Below are 10,665 nucleotides of genomic sequence, written 5' to 3'. Positions count from 1 at the left end.
AAGGGGACCTATCAAACATATTTCAGAAACTGCTAAAATTTACTAAACTTTATTTTTTTTAAATATTTATTTATTTTAGGAGGGGTAGGAGCAGAGGGAGAAGTAGAGAGATTCTCAAGCAGATTGCGCTGGGCTTAGAGCCCTATGCAGGGCTGGATCTCACAACCCTGAGATGACAACTTGAGCCAAAACCAAGAATCTGATGGTCAACCAACTGCACCACCCGGGTGACACTAAGATATGCTGAACTTTGAAATAGGTTTGTATTTTAGCTTAAAACTTTAAAGAAGAGCGTTGATCAATTATTTCAGATTTTAATGTCAAAGGAAATCCTTGGATGACTTATTCTGCACTGAGAGAGTGTCCTTTTTTTAAGATTATTTTTTTGAGAGAGAGAAAGCAAGAGCATGAGAAGGGAAAGGGGCAGAGGGAGAGGGAGAAGTAGATTCCCCACTGAGCAGGGAACCTGATGTGGGGCTCAATCCCAGGACCCTGGGATCATGACCTGAGGTGAAGGCGGATGCTTAACAGACTGAGCCACCCAGACACCCCTGAGAGACTATTCTTAAGGGTATAAAAATCTCACATTTAATAAGACTTTCCTATTTTCATTATTTGTCCCCCATTTCTATTGTGTCTTAAATTCTTATAGTTTTAGCCTACAAATTATCCTGTCAGAGAATTTTCGGGAATCTAATTCTCAAGGTTGCAGAGAACTGCATATGTATGTATATATTTGTGTTTCTTTTATTAGACTCTGAGTTTCATGAAAGTGGAGATCACATTTTATTCTTCTTTGCCTTCTATGGGCTTGGTAGCAAGCTTGGCACAAAGTGGTTTCTCAATAGATGCTCAACAGGAGCTCAGTATTCCCTGGTGAACAAATTTGTTTTTCTTAACCAGAGCCCTTCCCTAGAACTTGTACACAATTAATCCCAGTATTAGGACCCCTGGCTCTTGTTGTGACCATATCTCTGGAGGCTTTTGGCTGCTTAATATCTGACTCCCTCTCTGACGTTTGGAATATTTGCTAGTCTTCCAGTCTTGGTGGAGGCCTCTACAACAACCACAATGGCCAGATATTTGTTCTCCATAATCTCTGGCAGCTACACGGTGGGTTTATGGTCTACATTAAGCCAGAATTTCACAGAGTTGGGAAAACATGCTATGTTTATAAAAGGTAAACTTAGATGTTTGTCTCCATATTCTATTATATTTTACATCATATTATTTACGTGTTTTGTTTATTCATCCATTAATTGATCAAATCATTAACCAACCATTGTTTATCTTGTGCCTATCATATGCCAATTACCCTACCAGGTCATGGGCTCATAGCACTGACAAGGAGAGATACAGACCCTTCCCTTATTGAGCTTAACTTCTAGTTTTGAAATTAATTTCTAGTCTTAAAAAAATGAAATAACTGCAAATTTTTTATATGTATTCTGCAGAAAACAAATATAAGGCTAGCTGAGATTTAAAAAAAAAATAATAATGGTGGTCAGTAGCCATGGAGTAGCATTAGGTTGCTTCCAGTTTTCTTTTTCTTTTTTTTTTTTTCCAAGTTTTCTTTAACAGGAAACATAAAGGGCCAGGATAATATTTTAAGCTAAAACTAAGAAAATGAAAAAGAGCTAGGCAAGCATAGTAGGAGGAAGACCATTCGTGGCACAGGAAACAGCATGATCAGGGCGCATGAGTTTGGGCAGAGTCTGTCCTTTAAATAAGTAAAACCAGATCATGTGACCAGAACACAGGGCACAGTGGCAGAGCGGGGGAGACTAATGGAGAAGACATGATTTGGGAGAAATAGAAGGGATGGATCTATGAAATCTCGTAGAATGAATGTCTTCCACTGATAAACTTTAGTAAATGTTTTTGATCCTCTTTGACGTTTTCTTCTCCTCCCTTGATCTTTTGAACTCTAGAATATGATATCAGATTATTTGTTTACTCTTTAATATTCTTGTAAGGCATTCTGCTCTTGTTAGCACTTTGTTATTGTATAGCAATTACAATTATTCATTTTTTGTAGTTCAAAATAATTTTTACTTATTTTTTAAGATTTTATTTATTCATTTGAGAGAGAGAAAGACAAAGAGGAGGAGAGGCAGAGGAGGAGGGAAAGACAGGATCCCTGCTGAGCAGGGAGTCTACTTGGGGCTCAATCCCAGGACTCAAGGATCATGCCCTGAGTCAAAGGCAGATGCTTAAGCAAACCAACTGAGCCACCCAGGAACCCCTAATTTTTATTTTTACTGTTAATTCTGCTATCCTCAGTTTCTCTGGGGCTTTTAAATGCCTGCTTCTAACATAATTCCTCCAGTGATGTTCCACTTGTATTTACTTTTGCCTAGGTATTCTTACATTTTCTGTTCAGTTCCACAACTTCCCTAAGCCATATATTTTTTGCTTCCTTACAAACGGATCATTGTTTTCACCATTTATCTCTCAAGCACAACTATAGCCTTGTCATTATAGTGAAATATTTTTCAAAAGTACTTTAGAATTTTTTTAAGTTGCACTTTTTAAAAAATATTTTATTTATTCATGAGAGACACAGAGAGAGAGGCAGAGACACTGGCAGAGGGAGAAGCAGGCTCCCCACAGGGAGCCCCATGTGGGAAGGCTGGGATCACTCCCTGAGCCAAAGGCAGACGCTCAACTGCTGAGCTACCCAGGCATCCCTGAACTGTTTTTTGTTTGTTTGTTTGTTTGTTTGTTTTTTGCCTCTGAATTTCCTCATTTGTCTTTTCTTGCTTTGTTGCTCAAAGAAACCTAGACTTGAGTGGACCTCAGAGAGTCTTTAGCCTCTGAACTTCATTTTACCAAAAAGCTCCTTTTAATTTATTATTCATTATGCAGTGTTTAACAATCTCATACGTAATACTCCCACTTCTGAGTTTCTTTTCATTCAAAATGGCCTAACTTTTCACGACTCTTTACAGTTGGTGTGATAAATGTCTATGTAGGCTTTCTTAGCAAAACTTGAAAATAGAATAGTTAAAACACACATGCACACATGCACGGGCGCACTGAGGATTAATCATCCCTAAACTCCCAGGTAAACAGATTTGTCAGCTGCCACTCTTTTAGGCCAAATTTACATTCAAATCCGTAAAGTAATAAAAATGCTATTGCTAATATTAACCATTCTACCGGAAGTAAGCAATGTGACAAATAAGTCAAAAGACAGGTAATTAAATTAGGTCCTGTTTTGAATCTCTGCCATCCTTTGCAGAGCTCTCCGGGAGATGAGTGAAAGGAAAGCAGTCAGGCTTCCCCAGTTACCAGCTGGAATCCTCCACCCAATCTGCTCTCATCTCAAGGCTGGGAGGAAATCTTCCTCTCTCAGTCTCCTTCATTGGCCAAGGCTGTCCTTTCTTGCTTAAGAAGTTGGCTGACCTAATAATGCTTTTCAGTTTAAACATGTTTAAACATTTCCTTGGCTGCTAGTTGTCTAATCTGTTACTGAGAAGAAATGCCTCAGCAGAATTTCAGAGAAATGACGTTTCCCAGGTATTGACAAGGAAAATGTTGATGTGCATGTTACCATGGAGTTTTTGTGTCTGCTTACAGTTGCATTCCTTCGATGGCAGGTAAAGAACAGTCTAATTATGTGCAAAAAGCAACACTTCATGTTGGCAAGGTAGTTCATTAGACTTTGAAATATCTCCGTAAATCAGTTGTTTTCTTACTCTACTGCAAGCTCGCAATATATCTGCCTTAAACAATATTACTATTTACAAGAGCAGGATCCTGTTATTATAAAGCTGCAGAGATTTTGTGATGCAAATCATATATTTCTTTTTTTTTTTAAAGTATCTTGGGAAAGAATAAGATTCCATTCATGAGAAAACTCTTTATTTTTACTTATTTTTTGTTGATACAAGCATGTTTTCAGTGGTTCAATAAGAACATACTATAAATACTACTACACAGAGTTAATAAAAAACATATCATGTCTGTACATTCATTCAACAAATGGCCAAGACAGGCCATGGGTTTTGTCTCCTGGAAGGACTGTCCTGGACATGCAGGACGTGGACGGCTTCAGGACGGAGACCAGTCAATGGAAGCAGGAACGTAAGCCCTGGGTGAGGGCAGGGCTAACCACAGCTTGTGTTCTGAGGCAATGTCTCAAAAGCAGTTTTGTTGGAAATTACTTCATTTGCTAATAATTTAGGAAAATCTTCATTTTGTTTCTGATCCAAGAATCTGGAAAATCAAAATCAACAGACAGCCACTTGTGAGAGGAGGCAAGGTGGGTGACGTGCAGGGTGGTTGGTTCCATAGGAGACTCAGACCCAGGTCTCTCATGAGGCTCAGAAGCAGGCGCTGCCCATCTGGTTACACTCAGATGAGAAAACTCTTTATAAGAAATATTATAATAAGAAATAACATTTAATAATATTTAATAAGAAAATATTCTGATATTTTTAAGTATTCTATAGGTAATACTATCTCTTTGATAAGAAAAGATCATCACTGATGCTCTTTGTGGCTGCTCTTCCTAAGGACAAGAATATAATGCCAGATGTTTTTATTTCCTGTTATCTCATACACTGCTGCTTTCACATGTCAAATTTCTATTAACTTGAAAGGTGGCACTGAACCCAGAATAAATATGTGTGTAAGGAGAAAATAAGGATAGTCACCACAGATGTGGAAAAAATGTATTAAACACACATCTATGCATTGTAGCCCTATCTTTTATTTTCAATCTATAGCTTTAGTACAGATTGAGGAAAGTGTGTGTTGATGAATAAACTGTAAATTAATTGTTGCTATTTAAAAACAATACACCTATAAGTTAATAGATAAATAAAACCACACTAGTGGCTACAAAATGAAAAGTACAAATGGCCCTCTACCCTTCTCCACACCCCTCCTACTTCTACCAGGACCATCCCCAAGAAGCAAAGAGGGGGGCAGCCTGGGTGGCTCAGCAGTTTAGCGCTGCTTTCAGGCCAGTGTGTGATCCTGGAGAGCCAGGATCGAGTCCCAGATCAGGCTCCCTGCATGGAGCCTGCTTCTCTCTCTGCCTGTGTCTCTGCCGCTCTCTCTCTGTCTCTCTATCTCTCATGAATAAATAAATAAAATATTTTTTTAAAAAAAGAAAAGAAGCAAAGAGGGTCAATGATTTCTGCTTTTAGTTGTTTGGATGGTTATCATCAAGCTTGTTTTTACCTTTTAGCTAAAGGAACTTTAGTTACAGGGTCTTCCATGTGCAAAGTTCTCTGCCGAAGCCCTAGGAGTGGCTTTGGAGTGGATCCAGGTTATGCAGAGCCTAAAATTTATATGTTAGGGAAGATACACCTTAAAAAAAAAAAAAAAAAGAAACACACAGTTACAAAACGGTTACTGCTCTTCCAGGTGCCTTGGAACTAGTCCTTGCAAGTAAAGATTCCCAAAGCTTAAGCTTTATTTGTTTTAGGGTCAATTCACTCTGGGTTGTCATTTTTAGATTTATCGACAACATTAGACAAGATCTGTTGATAGCCTACTCAGAAGCATGCCTACCCTACCTATAAATTTCTCTTTCCCCATTTACCTTCTGGTTTTAGTTGTGCTATTGTGTTATTATATCGATAACCAAGGTTTATGACAGTCACTAAAATTATGTGTCCTACTCTTTGTGGGTTATTTTCAAAAGCCAACAAACAGCAAATACAATATTACTACATAAATTATATTTTCTATTGAATCAAACAATGTGGTTGAAGGCCTAAAGAAGTATATGTAATCTTGTATCATTAGATTTTCCTACTTTAAAGGGAATCTTCCAAGCACCTTATATGTATGATATTCTTAATTTCTCTCTAGATTTTTTTTTTTTAGCAAAACTTTTTCTGGGTAAGACTTTGCTGGCCCCTTTTTTTGAATGTTTGCTTTCACTTGCTGTATTTCTTTACACCTCCCTGGATTAACCCTTCAAGTAATTTTTCGATACAGTTTTGTAGGAGGTAGAGTTCACCAATGCCCTTCAAAATTGAATGACTTCACAGACAATTGCTAGTTTCAGAAAGTGTTCTTTATGCAAAAATTTCAAAGACAATTTTCATTTAGTTATCCCTTCTGGACTTTATCATAATAACAGGTCTTTAAGATAAGTTTCAAAGAAAATTATGGGAATGAAGGAAAGTGTGCTATGTATGCATAATGAGGTAATGTTTAATCCATCTTAAAATAAATACCATTCTGAAATGGAGACACCCTTTGTAATTGCTAAAAGGCATGCATTTATATGGACAAAAGCAAAGAGGAAAAAGTAGATGTTACACAACTCACCAAAAGAGTTACAATTTTCTAAAAATCGAAACATTTTTCCTAAAGGGTTCTTCTTCCTTTTTGTTTTCTCAGTATTCAGGTTAAGAACAGCCCTGCCTTGTGAACAATCAACAAATGCTCAGAATTCATATCGCAGAATGACTTCAGCAGTAGAATAAATACTCCTTCAACAATTCAATATACTAAAAGTAATAACCCTTTTCTATTGAGGCTTTTTGTGAAATAAATTGTTTATACTCTGCAAGTTGAGGAAAATAAGCCATTCTACTACATTTTTAATACTCTTGGAAATGCTACCTTTACAGTATCTAAAAGAGGCTCTATGTTCATCCTGGTAATTTCCTTAATATTTTCAACAATCATTACTGCTGGTGAAAGATGAGAATACCATTCTATGTAACTTTTTAGATGTGTGTGCAAAAAAAATGTGTTCATGACTCATTATTCCATGGGTACCCAATGATTCCAAATCTCTCCCTCATAGGAGTGAGTAGATTTGAGTAAATACAAGCTGACCTGGCCAAGATGATTGTTTTTTATGTGCTTATTGTTAGTCTAAATTGCTGTCCAGTGGAGAACTGTGCTTTTGCAATAGTCATGAGTAGGCTGAAGCAGGATTTAAGAACTGCTTTGGCACTAGCTGAGCTTTATGTTCATTTCCCATCCCTGACTTTCCCAACACCTCACCCTTTACCATTGTATCCATTATTATTGTGTTTTGAATCTATCCATCAATTTAGTACATAGCCCTGTGCTATGTCATATGAAGGAACCCCAAAGAACAATAATAGAAGTGCCCAAGTAGTTTATACTCAAGTGGAAGCAATGTTCCTGTGGAATTAGAGAACACTGATGCTGAATTGTGTGGTGTGGACTGGCAATACAACAGGTATTTGGAGAAAGCAATGATCACTCTTGGTTGTAATTGTATATAATTTAGGGTTCTTTGATTGCTAGTGAACGGGAACTGATTCTATAATGGAAGAAGAAAAGTTTATTGGAGGGAGATCATGATATCCTTATAAAATCTAGAGGAAGACTAGGATGCTACCCACAGAAATGACATAATCCAAAAGCTGAGCTACCTGAACTTCTTGATTATACTGTAAGAATGTTGTCCCAGGAATAAGTATATTCCATCTGTTTTTCTGTGTCGTCCTACTTCACTCACATATGAAAATCACAGGAGCTACAATGTGACTGTTTGGATTTAAGTTAAATAACAACTCCTTGGCAGTGGTAGACAGGGACACCTTGATTTACAATCCACAACAACTCTATGCGGACTGCTGCTTTTGCCTATGATGGAATAATACAACAGTCAGTTGTTTGAAAGCAACAGGCTGTGAATTAGCTCTCTGTTCCTCGGTACACCTCCGTTCTTAATTTGGAATCACAAAACGACAACCCAAAGACTACAAATCTAAACAATTTTCTCACAATATTTACTAGTGTAAATTGAATGATTCAATTTCCTGTTCCAAACTGGTAAACAACCTAAAGCAACAGGATTTGAATTGGAATTCTGGCTTAGGTTGTTTGATTTTGGATAAATTACTTCCTATAACCCTTCAGTTTCCAATTTTGCAGTGTTTTTATGGGGATTGGGGCCAATTCACCTAAGAACCTACCACAACAGATGCCCAAGATAAATGAAGGAATTGTATTATTATTGAATGAGCAAATGCATCTAGAATAAGCATAACCAATGAAGTAGATAAAGTTACTTTTCTGTTAAATAAAATCTCCTATTTTACACCTGCTAAAAATTATTAATTCAATGCATCCCTTTCAGATTCTTATTGAATGAGAAAAAGCATTAACTATTTTAAATAGAAAGAAAACAAAGACAGGAATTTTCCTGAAATGGTTCATGGGAAGAAAATTTCATATAACCTAGTCTTGTATTTTGAGACATGTTCACCCATTTGTTTCTTGGTTTTTGTGTGTGTGTGTGTTTTAAGGTAGTTGATGATTTGGGGTCAAGTTTACAAAAGGATAACATATCACCTGCTAATGGTAATTAGACTATCTGTGACTTTGATCAGCGCTCTGTTACCATATTTAATGTCATATTCTAAGTATCTTATTGGTAATCTGTATGTTGTTTGAGCAGTTAGAGTCCTGAAATCTAACAATAGGCAAAGAAAGTCACTTTGTACTGGAGGTGATAATTACTACTGATTTTTACCATGAGGAACTAGGTTTCCTGCTACAAAACGAAGGCAGGGAGATATATGTGGGGCCTATAGAGTGTCTAGAGATGTTCACTAGGTGTCAGGGACATTGCCTGGTGAAAATTGTGGATGGAAAATTGCAATGACCACAGCCTGACGAGCACAAGGAAATCAGATGCAGCACTGGGGGACCTCAGCTCATTTCACTAAATTTCTTACATTTTATCTTTTCAGATTCCAGCTCACCACCATATTAAAGAGGATTCTGTAACTGACTAGATTTAATGGAAGGGAAAAGGAGATATGAGTGGTAGGCAGACAGAATGGACTGCATTGGAACAACTCTTGTGTGCCTCTTCTAATCCTCTTATTTTGATTTTAGCTGTGGAGACTAGTTACCGTGAAGTCCTCAAGCAGATGCATTTAGGTACAATCTGTAGGTACATTGCCTCAGGCCAACACTAGGCACCTCTTTCTTCCTGCTAGAGGGCTTCTATTAGGCCTACTCATTAGATATTGCAGAACTCTCTTAGCATTCATGCTCCTGTAACTAAGAAGATCAGAGGTGTTAATGCCCTGTGGCCTAGCCCTTGAGCAATGGAGATGAGAGATAATTGATAAATGCTTTCTTCTTTTTCCCCTAGTGGATGGTTCTGAGATGCAATGCATTTCATTAGGCCTTCAGATGTTTGCAGGACTGAGTTCCCTGTCATCCAAAAGTGGTGGCCAAATCAATGTGGATTCCTCCACTGGCTTTCTCTTCTTCCCCATTTTTACTCTGACTCTCAATTGCTGTTCCCTGGGATCACATTCCCAAATAAATTACTCTCAAGTGTGCTTTTCACTCAGATGCTACTTTTGGAAGAAACTGGATTGAGATAAGAATATAATTTGTGAAAAAAAAGAATAAAATTTGTATTCATTGAAACCTTATTAGAAACTTATTGTGAGAAATCTCACAGAGGAAGACATAGACATGGTCAGAAGCACATGAGAAAGTGCTCCGCATCAGGGAAATACAAATCAAAACTACAATGAGATACCACCTCACACCAGTGAGAATGGGGAAATTTAACAAGGCAGGAAACCACAAATGTTGGAGAGGATGTGGAGAAAGGGGAACCCTCCTGCACTGTTGGTGGGGATGTGAACTGGTGCAGCCACTCTGGAAAACTGTGTGGAGGTTCCTCAAAGAGTTAAAAATAGATCTGCCCTACGACTCAGCAATTGCACTGCTGGGGATTTACCCCAAAGATACAGATGCAATGAAATGCTGGGACACCTGCACCCCGATGTTTCTAGCAGCAATGTCCACAATAGCCAAACTGTGGAAGGAGCCTCGGTGTCCATCGAAAGATGAATGGATAAAGAAGATATGGTTTATGTATGCAATGGAATATTACTCAGCCATTAGAAATGACAAATACCCACCATTTGCTTCGATGCGGATGGAACTGGAGGGTATTATGCTGAGTGAAATAAGTCAATTGGAGAAGGACAAACATTATATGGTCTCATTCATTTGGGGAATATAAAAAATAGTGAAAGGGAATAAAGGGGAAAGGAGAAGAAATGAGTGGGAAATATCAGAAAGGGAGACAGAACATGAGAGACTCCTAACTCTGGGAAACGAACTAGGGGTGGTGGAAGGGGAGGTGGGCGGGGGGTGGGGGTGACTGGGTGACGGGCACTGAGGGGGACACTTGATGGGATGAGCACTGGGTGTTATTCTATATGTTGGCAAATTGAACACCAATAAAAAATAAATTTATAAAAAAAAGAAACTGTGATACTGTAACACAAGATATTTATTTTTCTCACTTTTAAACAGATAAACTTATTAAAGTCAATAAAGACAAAAATGAAACAAAACATTTACTTTACAAATATTAAATATATCTAGATGATTTTAAAGTAGATATGTATTTCACCTATAAACATATTAATTTGTATCTCTAATATATAAGGCCTTTGAAAAATATAATAATCTCATTACCATATTTCTAAAACTAATATTTTAATATTATCTAATGCCTAATATACATTTAGGTTTCCCTAGGTATCTCATAAGTGTCTTTTTATAGTTAGTTTATTAGAGTCAGGATGTAATAATGTTGCACATTTTATTTTTATTTTTTTAATTTTTTTTTATTTATTTATGATAGTCACAGAGAGAGAGAGAGAGAGAGAGAGA

General features: G+C 37.3%; 1 long non-coding RNA gene across 1 annotated transcript in view; it reads right to left on the bottom strand.

The window, feature by feature from the left end:
• Positions 1-3,891: 3,891 nt before the first annotated feature.
• The window catches only part of LOC140616824 (uncharacterized), an 82,059-nt gene continuing 75,285 nt past the window's right edge, over positions 3,892-10,665 (bottom strand). The window contains exons 4-5 of the long non-coding RNA XR_012017158.1: positions 5,194-5,322; positions 3,892-4,221 (exon numbers count right to left, since the gene is read on the bottom strand). This is a non-coding gene — a long non-coding RNA (uncharacterized lncRNA). The remainder of the gene's footprint in view (positions 4,222-5,193; positions 5,323-10,665) is intronic.

Source organism: Canis lupus, chromosome 25, assembly GCF_048164855.1.
Source record: "Canis lupus baileyi chromosome 25, mCanLup2.hap1, whole genome shotgun sequence".
Taxonomy (NCBI): Eukaryota; Metazoa; Chordata; class Mammalia; order Carnivora; family Canidae; genus Canis; species Canis lupus.
The sequence above is the reverse complement of the archived record's forward strand: the minus strand, read 5'-3'. Positions and strand labels throughout refer to the sequence as shown.